At 46.8% G+C, this 16,422-nt stretch overlaps 1 protein-coding gene across 1 annotated transcript in view; it reads right to left on the bottom strand.

Annotated features, from left to right (window-relative positions):
- The window catches only part of CFAP46 (cilia and flagella associated protein 46), a 1,240,276-nt gene extending 1,231,353 nt beyond the window's left edge, over positions 1-8,923 (bottom strand). The window contains exon 1 of the mRNA XM_085606190.1: positions 8,842-8,923. The gene's annotated coding sequence lies outside the window, so the exon portion shown is untranslated. The remainder of the gene's footprint in view (positions 1-8,841) is intronic.
- Between the last annotated feature and the right edge of the window lie 7,499 nt (positions 8,924-16,422).

The raw sequence follows: 16,422 nt of genomic DNA, 5'->3' as shown, positions 1-16,422 counted from the left end.
AAGTAGGAACTGTGTGGTCCGTGTAACCTGCTGATCAGAGCAGCATGCATAAATTCAAAGATCTGCTTTTTGCAGTAATAACATGAACTGTCTGTTCCTAGACCACCGGTTTCGGCACTGCTGAAATATTGTAAAGTTACTTATCTGTATTTTACTTTTCAACCACTGTGCCATTTCAAATTGAGACCATCATGATCAAATTCTATGTCCGGACCAGAGGTGAGGATTACACTGTACTTTCTTCACTTTACTTCAACAGCACCCATTTCAAACAACAATAATAAACTTAATTTCCAGTGAACCGTTGGGAAAGGGGGAAACGTCAGCTTTGCCAATCAGCAAATCTCTCCTCATAGTTCCTTGTTGATTCTCCTGCCTCCTCTTTCTTCTCTGCTCCAGTAGCCATCAGATGAAGTGCCTTCAGACTCCGGGCGGCAACTTCTCAATATTTTGCCTCGTTTCACTATTTTAAAAAGAACAGATGTCTATTTTTAGGTCTTGCCTGGCGAACGCAGCGCGAAAGCGCTGTCGCCAGCGAGATCTATTGTTGCTGACTTGCCTCGGAAGTGGGACAGGAGATGGGCACGCGTAGGGCGATTGGAGGCTGTGAACGCGCACGTACAGCCACGTGGTGTGCACATCTCCTGTCCCCTTTCCGTCCTCAGCAGCCTCATGCACTTTCACTTTCCATTTCCCCGTCGGCTCCACGGAGACAGCTTGTTTTACAACAGGAACTGAGATTTATAACAGAAAACTATGGATATAAACTAATTCGAAAAAGTTGGCCCCGGTGTTTACACCCGCGACGTGCATGGAACCGGAGCAGCGCCCGGCTTACAGGATATCACCTCAGCGCCCAAGATTCCTTTAGGAAAACGTTTAGACTTTTAACTATTAACTAGTGGTATTAAGGCAAGCATGCCCCCCAAAAAGCTAATAAACTTTTTCTGCTTCTGTTTATCTTAGGCCAGCTCCGCTTCTTGATGCTTCATGCTTGCTAGTACATTTTTATTATTATAAATGCATGTATCATTGGTAGACATAGTATTTGATGTTACACATGGTTTCTCTTGTTGCCATTGCTTTGAAGTGGGTGTGGTTAGATCTGAGGTGTACCAGTGCACAGATTTGTCTAGAGTTCGATTGAGGGGGTCTGACATGTCTGACGGAGCAGCTGCAGCAGTGGGAGAGCGGAGCTCCGACAGCGAGCGCGGTGGCGAGGCAAGTGCGGTGAGCGGCGGTAATGGGGTGTTGCTGACCAGAGGCGGTCGAGAGGAAGACCCCCGTGACCCCCACGACACCAATCTCCGTAGGTCCACGGCCCCATAACTGCCTCACCTCCACGATCACGATCTGGTTGCCCTCGCGCCTGCCAGAACCAGAGCCCCCATTGTTTGCCTGAGGGAGTCTGCGTGGGGATATTTGCGGAGCCACTGTGGAGCCATTGCTTGTGGCATAGCAGCTCTTGCTCTCACCCCCCTCCCCACCCCGCGGAGGTGGCCCAGTGTTGGACCGGATGCGGCTTGCGGGGGTGTGGTGGTGTGCAGCAGTTACGGTGGGTTGCTTTCACCGTGAGGAACATTGCACTAAGTGGCTGGAGGGCTGGAGGATTATCCTCCTGCCACCCCCTAGCCCCCTGTCTTCGACTAAGGAGAGGCCCGCATAGGCACAGGGCATAGGTCACTGGCGACTTTGTGAAACAAGCATTTGCAATGCAATAGGTCTCGCATTATAAAAGTGTCAGCAGTTGGCATTGCTAATAATAATGCAACACTAGCTATTGGCATTGTAAATGATGCCATTTATTTATGTGTTTGTTTTATAAAATAGATTAAAAAAGGCATTGTCATGAACAATGACAATAGCTGAAACTTTAGCAAATGCGAGACCTATTGCATTGCAAATGCTTGTTAGACTTGGGGTCTCTAGTTGGCATAGGTATGCACTTGTGACAAATAGGGACCCTCGCCTCTACTCAGGGTAAAGGGGTACACACCTAAAATAACCCCTGCTCACCCCCTTGTTAGCTTGACACGAGCAGACAGGCTTATCTCAGAGGCAGTGTGTAAAGCATTTGTGAACACATACAGTAATCAAGTGACAACCCTACAGATGGACACCACACAAGTTTTATATGAAAAATAAGTATTCTTTATATAGTTTTAACACAAGACCATAAACGACAAAAATCCACAATACTGTGACATAAAATGGTAGTTTTAGCTTAGTTCTCTTTCGTTCTTAAATGCGACACTTTTAGTTCAATGTACCTTTAGATGCGACACGCAGGGCAACCAAAGTGTTGCAACGATGGTGAGGCGATGAAAGTTTGGTGCAAAGAAATAAAGAGGTGAAGATCTTCCTGATGTGGTTTGCTTCTCCGATGGTGCAGCGGCGGCACCCTTCTTCAGTGATGCAACGACAGCGGCTTTGGCGGCAACACTCTTCTCCAGCGATGCGAGAAGCTTCCGCGAGATGCGATAACTGCAGCAGGTCCGACGGCGGCACGCTTCTCCGTGGATGCGAGGTGCTTTTCTTGATGCGGTGCAATGCAACAGCTACAGCGGCGTCATCCAAGATGCGACGGGAGCGGCTGCGAAGGCGGCACGCTTCTTGCTCGATGCGAGACACTTCTCTTGATGCGGTGCAATGCGTCAGCTACAAAGGCTGCGACGGCAACACGCTTCTTCGGTGTTGCGGGGCGCTTCTCGTGATGCGGTGAAATGCGACAGCTACAGCGGCGACACCCTTGTTAAGTGATGCGACGGCAGTGGCTGCGACGGCGACACGCTTCTTCTCCGTGAGTCCCGCTTCCAGCTCCTTGCGAAACGCAGTCCCTCAGAAGGCCCAAACACAGCAGCAGGCACTTCCAAAGAACTCTGGGGAGCTGGGGGTTGAAGTCTGTTGTCCCTGAGACTTCAGCAGGAGGCAAGCTCTTTTCCAAGCCCTTGGAGATCCTTCACAAGTTGAGCAAAAGTACACACAAAGTTCCTTTCTCCTCTCTTTGGCAGTAGGCAACCCCTGCAGGCCAATCCCCCAGTTTCAGGGATAGTCTCTCCTCAGTTTCTACTTGGTTCCTCTCCTCAGCAAAGGTTTCTTCTTGTTTCCCAAAGTGATCTTAATTCTTGGGATCAGGGTCCCAATACTTATACCCCAAAATCCTTTGTCCTCTGAGGGCAGAGGGGCCTTTGCCTAGTCCAAACCAGTTCTGGTCATTCCTGGAGCACTTTGTTTACCTGACTCTTTCTTTCCTTTCAGAGTGCAGGGCAGAGACATCAGACGCACCACAGGAGGTGGAGCCAGCATTGTGGAGGGAAGGCACAGCCCCATTCACGTCCCAGGTGCAACTCCTCCCTCCCATCTAGATGCAGATCTCTCTATTCACCACTGGGCCACCTCACCCTGTCTCCTGGAATTCCCCAGCCCTGTCACTCAAACTCCAGACAAGGAATACACAGCCTAGCAGAGGCAGGTTTGAATGGTTAGACAAGAAAATACCTACTTTCTAAAAGTGGTATTGTCAAAAATAGAATGTTAAAACCAACTTCACTAAATGATGTATTTTATCATTCTGAGTTCAGGCATGCTAAATTCAAAATTCTTCCATGTTCCCTGAGTCAGTTAGGATTATAAAATGTAATAACCAAACTGCCCATTCTGGCCTATGGAGAACAGGTAGCCTTGCAATAGTGAAAAACAAAAATGGCTGTAATTCACTATTAGAACATGCCACACACACCAGGGCATGTCTTACCTTATCCTAACAATGCACCCTGCCCTTGGGCCTACCAAAGGGGTGTCTGATATGAAGAAAAGAGAAGGTTTAGGGACTGGCAAGTGGGTGAACTTGCCCAGTCAGCATGACAGTACCAGACTGCATGCAGGCTCTGCAATGGCAGACCTTAGACACACTTTTACAGGCTGCTTCTGTGGGTGGCACAACCAGTGCTGCAAGCCCACCAGCAGCATTTGGATTTACAAGCCCTGGGCACTCCTGGTGCACTGTACTAGTGTCTGACAGGTAAACCAAACCAACCAATCATGGAATCACAAATTCATACATCAATTTACAATAGGGAGCACTTGCACTGTGGCACTGGACGGCAGTGGCACAGTGCCCTGAGCATCTAACACCAGCAAAAACACATGAGGCAACAGCAAAGAATGGAAGGGAGGCCCACACCAAGGTGCCAGGTCTAACATCTATCAATTGTTCTTTTTGCATTTGTCACCATGAGTGGGACGGGTATGGCCAGACTTGGGTCCTGTGCTCTCCATGCCACTAGAATCAAGCTAAAACCAAAGGAAATGATGGACGGAGTGTTGAACATTGCAAGCACTCACCCCCAGTCAACAGATCTGGGTTTAATCCATCACCGTTCTTTAGCCCACTCTGCCACCCCAGTTCAGAGATGGCCATATGCAAATCAGTCTGACCCTGTGCCTCATGGGAACAGTCCAGCCCGAACTGCCAAGCCATGTCTTCCCTGGACCGGAAACAAGCTTCCTAGGACCGGTTTCTGGCATTTCAGCCGTCTTCAGCCAGGCTTGCTTGAATCCAGTGGCAAAGGGAGCAAGGGACTCACGTCTGAGCATGCCCTGCCAACTTATGGCGAACAAAGCAAAAACCAAAGGAAATGATGGACGGAGTGTTGAACATTGCAAGCACTCACCCCCAGTCAATTGATCTGGGTTTAATCCATCACCGTTCTTTAGCCCACTCTGCCACCCCAGTTCAGACATGGCCATATGCAAATCAGTCTGACCCTGTGCCTCATGGGAACAGTCCAGCCCGAACTGCCAAGCCATATCATCCCTGGACCGGAAACAAGCTTCCTAGGACCGGTTTCTGGAATTTCAGCCGTCTTCAGCCAGGCTTGCTTGAATCCAGTGGCAAAGTGAGCAAGGGACTCACAGGTCTGAGCATACCCTGCCAACTTATGGCGAACAAAGCAAAAACCAAAGGAAATGATGGACGGAGTGTTAAACATTGCAAATGCCAGAAACCGATCCTAGGAAGCTTGATTCCGGTCCAGGGAAGACATGGCTTGGCAGTTCGGGCTGGACTGTTCCCATGAGGCACAGGGTCAGACTGATTTGCATATGGCCATGTCTGAACTGGGGTGGCAGAGTGGGCTAAAGAACGGTGATGGATTAAACCCAGATCAGTTGACTGGGGGTGAGTGCTTGCAATGTTCAACATTCCGTCCATCATTTCCTTTCGTTTTTGCTTTGTTCGCCATAAGTTGGCAGGGTATGCTCAGACGTGAGTCCCTTGCTCACTTTGCCACTGGATTCAAGCAAGCCTGGCTGAAGACGGCTGAAATGCCAGAAACCGGTCCTAGGAAGCTTGATTCCGGTCCAGGGAAGACATGGCTTGGCAGTTTGGGCTGGACTGTTACCATCATGAGGCACAGGGTCAGACTGATTTGCATATGGCCATGTCTGAACTGGGGTGGCAGAGTGGGCTAAAGAACGGTGATGGATTAAACCCAGATCAGTTGACTGGGGGTGAGTGCTTGCAATGTTCAACACTCCGTCCATCATTTCCTTTGGTTTTTGCACTGGAATCAAGCTAGCCTGGCTGAAGAGGGGTGTTACCCCAAGACTGGTTCCAGGATGCTCGTTTCTGATCTAGGGAGGACATGGTCTGGCAGTTCATCCTGGACTGTTCCCATGAGGAACAGGGTCAAGACTGATTTGTATATGGCTGGGTTCAAACTGGAATGGCATGGGGAGCGCAAAAACATTCTGGCCATCAGTTATTCTTTTTGTGCTCGTTTCACTATTCTGTCATAAGAGCTGTCTTTCCCTTTTAGGAAAAGATACAATAAAAAATAGCACTAGCAGGATGGATAACGTTAAAGTTCACGACAAAGTCAACTTATTATTTATAACTTCATTGGGACTGAATTCACCCTTAAAGATCGAATCCTGTATATTCAATAGAAAAAAATGCAATCAGTATGGTAGGGGTAACTTGAGACGTTACATGGCAGCCACTGTAGAAGTGGGCAAGATGGTAAAAGCTTGAGCCTGAAGCATTACTCAAGCTCAGCAGAGGGTCCTGATGCAACCTCATGCCAATAACCAGCAAGGATTCATGTGGCTTCTGCATGCCACCCTCACTCTACCCTCATGCACTGAGGTAAAAACAAAGCAAAGCATTAACATTTGAGATAAAAAGGGGAGACAAATAGATACTCCTTTAGCGGCTGATTTGTATAAAGTGAAACCAGAAAATCTGGATTAATCGCAGCTTCCTCCTTAACCAAACTGTGTGATCATAGGCAAATATTTTATCTTACTGATCATTACTTTTTCTTTACTATCGCATACAAAAGTACCTTGAAAATAGGTGAGTTAAGAACACCAGCATTTCAAAATCATGTAGTGTTGATTTAATAGACTATAGACTATACTGATATGCCACCTATCAGAATTTGTGCCACATACATGATTGGCATGACATCCGTCTTCTTTTTTAGTTTACAAACAGTACTGCTGACAGGGTAGGGCTGGGACAGAAATAGTTGCAAGTTCATGTTTAAAAACTATTACTTTTAATGAGTACTTCTCAGTGCAGTGTTATAATGTGAAGTAAGCTACGTTAAATAAATACAATTTGAAGAGACTTTATCGTATTTTATGTTATGTTTCGTAGTGAAGGCATAGAGCCAAGTAAACTGGCAAGGTAGTACTTCTTTATTTGCAACCTCGTACCGCATAGTATCTCAGTACGAACACCACTGAAGCACAGCAATAATGATCCAATTTTGTATCCCCTTGCTATATATACATAGAACCTTCATAACTTACATTCCATATGACCTACCATGGTTATAATTTCTACCTACTACTACACATTAATACACACCCCTTCCCTTTAACAAACCAAAACAAACGTACGTAAATATGCAAACAAACAAAAAAACTATAAATTACATAATATATAATGAATATAATAAAAAAACACCATGTACAAAAATTGCTTTAAGAATACAGACACAAGTTATTATGTGTGACAAATAAAATCCTATTTTTTTTGGTTTCAACCAAAGGTACTTTTTCTCGTACCTTCCGTACACCCTCTTTCGTTGTCTTTATTCCCGGTTCTACATCAATCACTATGGTTCATACATTCCCTTTCAGTGCTCAGTGTCTCAATGCTCTGGGCCATAATCCTTTCTTCAGTCCTGCTTTCTTCCTCTCCTCTTACACAAACATCACTAAACGTTTGTACTTCCTGATCATGCATGTCTATTCCTCCTGTAGGATTAACACTCAACTACCAATATTTTCCTTGCATATCACTGTCACTGTAAATTTTCTTACTTATGTCACTTCCAGTGGCCTTAACAACAGCTCATCTGCTCATGTGACATACGCTACCATCATCCAATTCTACAGTATTCTTCATCACCTTTACAATTTGTTTGGGCAGACTGTATTTACTTTTTCCTTTACCTACTTTCCTGGCAGATTTTCTTAGCCATTGTCATTCACATAAATGTACCTCCTGTACACCATGTTTATTATCATAATATGATTTACACCTTTCCTGGGATGCCAATATACCCTGTTTAACTTTCTCTAATTCCCAAGTAGTTTTCTTCCCTCTGTTCATCCAGCCAGATTAGGCTTTTGAAGGTGGCACACGACCTCTCATTTTAACAAATGGACCTTCTTCAGCAGAGTTATGAGTAGTCTCTGTATACGACCAACCCAATTTCTTCAATTCTGTACCAAAAGCCTTTCCATCACGTTCAGTAATTGCAGAATACCTTTGATCTCTATTTACCCTCTCCACAACACCACTGCCGCTACCGTGATAAAATAAATAATTCCAATATTTGCAAAGCACAAACCACGCAGGGGCATATTATCAAGGCGGCGCTATAAATTTAGCGCCGCTTTTGCAACCGTTTTCGGGTGAAAAGCGGCGATAATTTCATCGCCTTATCAGCAAAGACACGGTCTCATTTGTTTGCTGACTTAGCGCCCGTTTCCAGCACGCCTAACTTTGCATCGCTAATGAGATGCAAAGTAGGCGTACCTGTGAAACCAACCAGGGAAAATATCGCAAAGGCAGCTTCGCGATATTAATTAGGAAGGGTAGTGATTTTTTAAATCGCGTTAAGTATGCCTTAACGCAGGAATTTAACGTTTGTTAAATTCCCTACTAAGGCATGCTTAACATGGGGGGTGGATTCTGTGGCTAAGACCACAGGCCCTATCACCTAGGATATCGCCATTTTCCACCATGGAAAACGGCGATATCCACACTATCTCTGGAATTTTTATCGCCTCGGCGATGCGCGTTGTTGATGACGCGCTAACCGGGCGATAAATATGCAAGCGCTAAGCGCGCTTTGCGATATTTATCGCCGGCCCTTGTTAATGTGACCCTAAGTGTTTTAAGGCGTGGGGGCCGTCTTGGAGATTAATTGAGCTATTGCCCAGAATCACACGGTGCTAAACTGAGATGCCCCCGTGCACAAACCATGACCCCTCCGCCTCGGAGTCGGTTCCCCTAGCCGCTGCGCCACACCACTCCCTTAAAAGATAAAACGCAGCAAATGTGTGACTTATGCACGGGCTCAGAGCCAAGCGAGACCATTGGTTCGGCTCCGCTCGTCCTGCTAGTAAAATTGGCTCGCCCACCTCTAATCCACTGCTTTTGGCTTCACTTGATTCTACTAGAGCAATCACAGTGCTACTTGTGTTCCAGATGCCAGAGGCAAACATAGACTGGCGTGGTGTGCCTGCCAGGACAATCTCACAGAGAGCTTCCGTCTTTGAAGAACACTGGAAAGCTGGAAACACACGAAAGGAGAATACCTTGATGCGTAGAAGATGAAGACTCAGCAGCTTTCCTCTTCCAAAGAGTGTAACCCGCGTGAAAGCAGCCCGTAAACATCAGATGCAGCCGAAATAACAATTACACAGTCGCCTAGCAACCGGACGCCACCCCGCCCCTTTTTTTTTTTTACTAAACGAGCTGCGTTTTGATTTGTCGAGCATGCCTAGAGACTAGACTGCGTAGGATCGATCAATGCACATCCATTCAGCTTCCATTTTAGAAGTACATACACCAATCAGAGGCTAGGCTACTTATGCACAAAAGAGTCGGTTTCGGACCTACACAATAACATACGTTTTATTGGCAAGTTGGGCACGTCTCTGGAAACTGAAACGGGAAAGAGAACGACCACTTTTTAAGCACCTTAATTGTGTTAAAAAAAGAATCCATAACAACCTACAGGTTGCAGGTCCGTATTTAACAATACGTATTCTCCTCCGCCGACACTGTGTGCAGCGCGTGAGCTTGGATTAGATTAATTTTTTTCCCGCACGCCTGTTTTACTTTTTTTATTCATTAACTTTCTCTTGGGACGAAGCCTTGCCGTAAATGTTGTATGTAGTAATGCAACAGAGTAGCCTCCAGTGTTTATGTGAAGGGCTGTGCAAAGCTACTTCTCAATCTACGCTAAAGGTATTAAAGACAATATGTTGTTGCTGTTTTGCTGATAATAAATACAAATAAAGATCACTTTGCACGGATGTTCTTCTTTGTGAAGTCCTTTGTTAAAATACAGGTATCCATCAGCAAATACAAATATGTAATCTGCATGTTACATGATGTGCTTTGCAGCAGGTGCAGTAACCCTCTATTCTACTTTAGGAGTCAAAACTGTGACTGGCCAAAATACAGAACGGTCCCAGAGAGTTATTTTACTGCTATTATAATAATCCCCTCAAAATTGCTGGGGACACAATGATCTCTGCAGCAGGTGTTTTAACTCTGTAGCATATATTAAAATGCAGCTTCTTTGTGACCAATTAAATGATCTAGAACAGATTTACTGTCACAAAGGTCCTTGTTGCCAGTTTCTATGCAGCAGATTTTTTTAAAAATAAATGTATAATCAACTGTCAGGCTCTGCTTTTCAAACTCCGCCCTTTGCAACTCTTTCCCCGTTCATTTGTCACACCTTGATGTCCAATTTATGGATTCACTGTGTCATTTTTTTCCAATTCCATCACTGTTTGCTGAAAAAAAAAACGGCCATCCCAACGACACAAGGTTTGACACCTGCCTACACCATGGGAGATATGCAGAAAGACTGCCACTTTCTTGGTTGCAATAAGTGGGCAGTGTATACATCTGATATTTACCCGCCCAAATAAAACTCACCATCTCCTGAGAAGAGGCACCATCGTCAGAAAAGGCAACATAAGAAGAAGAGACAAAAATTGACATTTTATGAGAAAGTTGAAGGAAAAGAGTGACTTGGCATTGAAAATTGTTAAGAAACAGACTAGAGAGACAGCTGTTGAGCCTTCCAAGACTGCACTATATACTTCAAAACACACCTTACAAAATCCCACTGGCATTGTTCAGAGGCATTGACCAGGAAGTCCGAAGATTGATAGGGAAAGGGGGTGCACCCAGAACTGCATTACCCAAACTGTACCGCGGGGTGTGCGATGGGGGACTAGCGGACTCGGACATACAGAGTACTGTTGGGCCTCGCAGCTCTTGGTGGTGAATGAATGGGTAAAACCAAAGGGGATGATGGACGGAGTGTTGAACATTGCAAGCAGTCACCCCCAGTCAAATGATCTGGGTTTAATCCATCATCATTCTTTAGCTCACTCCGCCACCCCAGTTCAGACATTGCCATATGCAAATCAGTCTCACCCTGTGCCTCATGGGAACAGTCCAGCCCGAACTGCCAAGCCATGTCTTCCCTGGACCGGAAACAAGCATCCTGGGACCGGTTTCTGGCTAATCAGCCGTCATCAGCCAGGCTAGCTTGAATCCAGTGGCAAAGTGAGGAAGGGACCCACGTCTCACCTTAAGAGTCGAATTGGACTGGTGCAAGGTGGCCACTATAACTAGTGACCAGCATATGCCAGGCCAACTTCTCACATTGGTATGCAGCGGTTGGATTCAAGCTTGCCATTGTTTTACCAGATAGCAAATTTAATTTCTAAAGTGAAAGCCACTTGGTACTAAAGGTACATATAAATTCAAGCTTAGAATATTATAAGTTCTACTGAACTTAGGAGTTGTGTGTAGAGGGTTTAGCACACCTTGGCTACAACTCAAGAAAGGGTTCAGTAGGCCACACCTAGTGTAGGTAGATACACCAGTACCACCACACTAGAAATGTCTTTAAGTTCAGGTGCCCATAAGGCTCTGGAAGGACCTCACAGGGTCCCAGTCGACAAATATGATAATCTCTCCTTTGCTGAGCTTAGGGAGATGTGCACCACTAGGCAACTTAAGACAAACAAAGGTGCCAATACTCAACGTCTCAGGGAAATCCTGCTCATAGCAGACTTTAAGCAGACTTTAGTGTCTGATGGGGTAGACAGGTTGGGTGGGCATCCCCCAGAAGAGGACACCCCAGGGTTGGACTCTGATGAGGACCAGGAAGAGGAAGATGAACTTGACCTGGATGAACAAAACCATTCACAACATGGAGATGATGGCCCAAGAGGCACTCTCTCCATCCCTAAAGGGAGAATGGTGGATCCAAACAGAAGGAACAGATCCCCATCAATGGGGTCCAACCATTCTGAGAGATCCAAAGGTACCTCTGCCTCTTCTCAGAGAAGAGAATCCTCCAAAGAGAGGAAATGCAGACTGATCCAGTTTGAGCAGGCTAAACTACAGCTCAGGAGAGAACAGTTAGCATTGGACAGGGAATCCCTGGAGCTTCAGAAAGCTTCAAGAAAATGGGGTCTAGAGACCCCTGGTGGCAGTAATACCCCTAGAGTTAGAGAGAAAGCTCCTGACAATAGGAACCTGCATACGATTGTGCACCCCTATCAGTCAGGGGATGATATCCATAAATGGATCACTGCACTTGAGAGGGCCTGTAAAGTTCAGAGGGTCCCAGTAGAGCAGTGGGCAGCAATCTTATGGCTCTGCTTTGCAGACAAAGGTAGAGACAAGCTCCTCTCTGTTAGAGAAGAGGATGCAGATTATTATATCTTGAGAGATGCTTTGATAGATGGGTCTGGCTTAACCACTGATTAGTATAGACTAAAGTTCAGAGACACCCATAAAGCACAGAATCAAGTTTGGGTAGACTTTGTGGATTGTGCTACCAAGGCACTGGAAGGTTGGTTAACTGGCAGTAAAGTAAATGATTACCAAGGATTGTATAATCTCATAATGAGGGAGCAGATCCTTAATAATTGTCAGAATCAGCTCTTACATCAGCACCTGGTGGACTCAGATCTGACCTCTCCCCAAGAATTGGGAAAGAAGGCAGACAAATGGGTCAGAAGTTGAACCAGGATTAAGCAGAAGGTCCAGCCCTCGGGGGGTGGAACTAAAAAGGAAGATGCCAAGAACTCTGAGAAGGGTGGGGAAAAGGGAAAAGACCAGCAGTCTTCAACAGGCCCCCAAAAAGCAGCATCTGATAATACTCAGTCCAACAAGGCTAAGCAGCCAAGGAAGCCACGGTATAAAGTCTGTAAACAGAAAACCCATTGAACTTCAGATTGTAATAAGGCCAAAGACTCCACAAGTACCACACCTGCCCCTAAGGCACCTGTTCCCCCTAGTCCAGCTATAGGTGGTGGTACACAGAACAAGGGCATAGTAGGGTTGACCCTGGGATCTGGAGAGGATTCTGGCCTAGGCAGAACTCCTACTCAGGCTGTTTTAGTTCGTGATGGGGACCTGTCCCTATTTGTGAGTCCCAGTGGTCTGGGCAAATACAAGCAACAGCCTAAAATAAATGGAAGGGAGTCATTAGCTTACAGGGACACAGGAGCCAGTGTCACCATGGTGACTAAGGACCTTGTGGACCCTAGCCAGATCATACTTGGGGAAACTTACCCAGTGACCAATGCAAGCAACGTTAGTACTAACCATGCTCTAGCAGTTGTGAACTTCTCCTGGGGAGGGTAACTGGCCTAAAGAAGGTTGTGGTGAGTGCAGACCTACCTGTTGAATGTTTGCTAGGGAATGATTTGGAGGTCTCGGCATGGGCTGAGGTGGAGATAACTACCCATGCAGCAATGTTGGGTATACCAGCAGAAGTATTTGCCCTGACAAGGTCAAAAGCAAAGCTGACAGGAACTGAACAGGCCTTGGATCCTGGAAGAATGGACCAAGGACCTTCCAAGAGGAGGAGTAGCAGTGGTAAGGCAGAGCCTTCCCCCCAGGAACAGTCTGTAGAGACTCTTTTAGCAGAAGAGGATCTAGCTCCTGAAGAAGGAACTGCCCCAGATGAACTGGAACCACCTGATCAGGTTGAGTTCTTGGGGGCAGGGGGACCTTCTAGGGCAGACTTGAGCCTGGAGCAGCAGAGCTGCCCCACTCTTGAACCCCTCAGACAGCAAGCTGCTGCTGAGGCTGCAGGGAATGCCAGTGGGACCCATAAGATATATTGGGATGATGGGCTCCTATAGTCTGAGGGTCGAGACCCCAAGCCTGGTGCAGCCAGGAGGTTGGTCATACCTCAGAAGTTTAGGGGTTTCCTACTCACACTGGCCCATGATATTCCCTTAGCAGGACACCTAGGCCAAAACAAGACTTGGGACAGAATTGTCCCTCACTTTCATTGGCCACAGATGAGTGAGGACTGTAAGAGCTTTTGCAGCTCTTGCATTACCTGTCAAGCCAGTGGCAAGGCAGGCAAGTCCACCAAGGCCCCCCTGATACCATTGCCTGTGGTGGGGGTGCCCTTTGAACGGGTGGGGATTGATATAGTTGGTCCCCTGGACCCACCAACAGCATCTGGGCATAGGTTCATTCTGGTGGTAGTGGATCATGCCACCAGATACCCAGAAGCTATTCCCCTTAGGACCATCACAGCACCTGTGGTGGCAAGGGCCCTCCTGGGAATCTTTTCCAGGGTGGGTTTTCCTAAGGAGGTATTGTCTGACAGAGATACAAACTTTATGAGTAGCTACCTCAAGGCAATGTGGAAGGAGTGTGGTGTCAACTATAGGTTCACCACCCCTTACCATCCTCAATGCAATGGTCTTGTTGAGAGATTCAACAAGACCTTAAAGGGTATGATTAAAGTGCTCCCAGAAAAGCTTAGGCGAAAATGGGATCTTCTTCTGCCCTGCCTTCTCTTTGCATACAGGGAGGTGCCACAGAAGGGGGTTGGTTATAGCCCCTTTGAACTTTTGTTTGGCCATCCTGTTAGAGGGCAACTCTGTCTAGTGAAGGAGGGATGGGAACAACCTCTCAAACCCCCTAAACAGGATATTGTGGACTATGTACTTGGTCTCCGCTCCCGGATGGCTTAGTACATGAAGAAGGAAACTAAAAACCTGGAGGCAAGTCAGGAATTACAGAAAGCCTGGCATGACCAAAAGGCTGTACTGGTGGTGTACCAGCCAGGACAGAAGGTATGGGTGCTGGAGCCAGTGGCCCCAGCAGCTCTCCAAGATAAATGGAGTGGGCCCCATACCATTTTGGAAAAGAAGGGAGAGGTCACCGATTTGGTGGACCTTGGCACTCCCAGAAGTCCCCACAGGGTACTTCATGTTAATAGACTGAAAGCATATGTGGACAGGGCTGACATGGGCTTGCTCATGGCAACAGATGAGGGACAGGAGGAAAAGAGTGACCCTCTCCCAGACCTGCTCTCTCACAACCCTGACGATGGGTCAGTTGATGGAGTAGCCTTGGCAGGCAGCCTCACTGACCAGCAGCAAGCAGACTGTAGACAAGTTCTTCAGTCTTACAGACATATGTTTTCTCTGACTCCAAGTCAGACCCCCTGGTGCACTCATGAAGTGGACACTGGGGACAGTCTTCCTGTCAAGAATAAAATCTACAGGCAACCTGACCATGTCAGGGACTGCATAAGGACAGAAGTCCAAAAGATGTTGGAATTAGGAGTGATTGAGCCCTCAGAGAGCCCAGTAGTCCTTGTACCAAAACCTCACACCCAGGATGATAAGAGAGAGATGAGGTTCTGTGTTGACTAGAGGGGACTCAATGCTTGTCAATAAGACGGATGCTCACCCAATTTCCAGAGCAGATGAGCTCATAGATAGATTAGCCTCAGCCAAGTATCTGAGCACATTTGATCTGACAGCTGGCTACTGGCAGATAAGGTTAGCTGAGTCTGCAAAAGCCAAAACTGCATTTTCTACCCCTGGTGGGCACTATCAATTTATTGTAATGCCCTTTGGTTTGAAAAATGCACCTGCCACTTTTCAAAGGTTGATGAACCAAGTCCTCTCAGGCCTGGAAGACTTTAGTGCAGCATATCTAGATGATATTGCTGTCTTCAGCTCCACCTGGGAGGATCGCCTGATCCACCTGAGGAAAGTTTTGGAAGCCCTGCAAAAGGCAGGACTCACTATCAAGGCTACTAAGTGCCAGATAGCGTAGAGTCAGGTTGTGTACCTGGGTCACCTTGTAGGTGGAGGCCAGGTTCAACCACTTCAGAGCAAAATCCAGACCATCATGGACTGGGTTACTTCAAACACCCAAACTCAGGTCCGAGCTTTCTTGGGCCTGACTGGTTATTATAGAAGGTTTGTAAGGGATATGGATCCATTGTGACCCCCTTGAATGACCTAACCTCTAAGAGGATGTCCAAAAAGGTTCAGTGGACTGTCAGCTGTCAGAAAGCTTTTAATGACCTAAAACAGGCTATGTGCTCTGCTCCAGTGCTCCAAAGCCCCAACTACTCCAAAGAATTCATTGTTCAAACTGATGCTTCTGAGGTGGGGTTAGGTGCTGTATTATCACAACTGAATGAAGAGGGCCAGGATCAACCAGTAGCTTTTATTAGCAGATGGTTTACCCCCAGAGAGAAACGTTGGTCAGCTATAGAGAGGGAGGCCTTTGCTGTGGTCTGGGCCTTGAAGAAGCTGAGGCCATACTTGTTTGGCACTCACTTCCTTGTTCAAACAGACCATAAGCCCCTCCTATGGCTAAACAGATGAAGGGTGAAAACCCCAAACTACTCAGATGGTCCATTTCCCTGCAGGGGATGGACTTTACAGTGGAACATAGACCTGGGAGCAACCATGCCAATGCAGATGGCCTCTCCAGATATTTCCACTTAGAACATGAAGACTCAACTGGTCAAGGTTAGTTTAATGTCCTTGTGTTTGGGGGGGGGGGGGGGGTTATGTAGGAGAGTGGCATCGACTGCATAGTTGCCCCCAACTTTTTGCTGATGTTTTGAATGTTTTATGACTCTAGCCAGGCTGTGGCCCTGCTATCCAGGACCCCAGCCTATCTGCTTCTTCTCTAAACTGATGTGAGTACCCTAGGTACAACCCAATTGGATACTGAGGATACCCTGTCAGCCCTTGTAGATGGTACCCTAGGTACCCAGGGCATGGGTCCCTCAGAGGCCTACCAGGGCTGCAGCACTTATTGTGCCACCCTGGGACAGCCATACCAAATGACACCACCAG

This window comes from Triturus cristatus, chromosome 1_2, assembly GCF_964204655.1.
Source record: "Triturus cristatus chromosome 1_2, aTriCri1.1, whole genome shotgun sequence".
NCBI lineage: Eukaryota > Metazoa > Chordata > Amphibia > Caudata > Salamandridae > Triturus > Triturus cristatus.
This window is presented reverse-complemented; position numbering and strand designations above follow the sequence as displayed.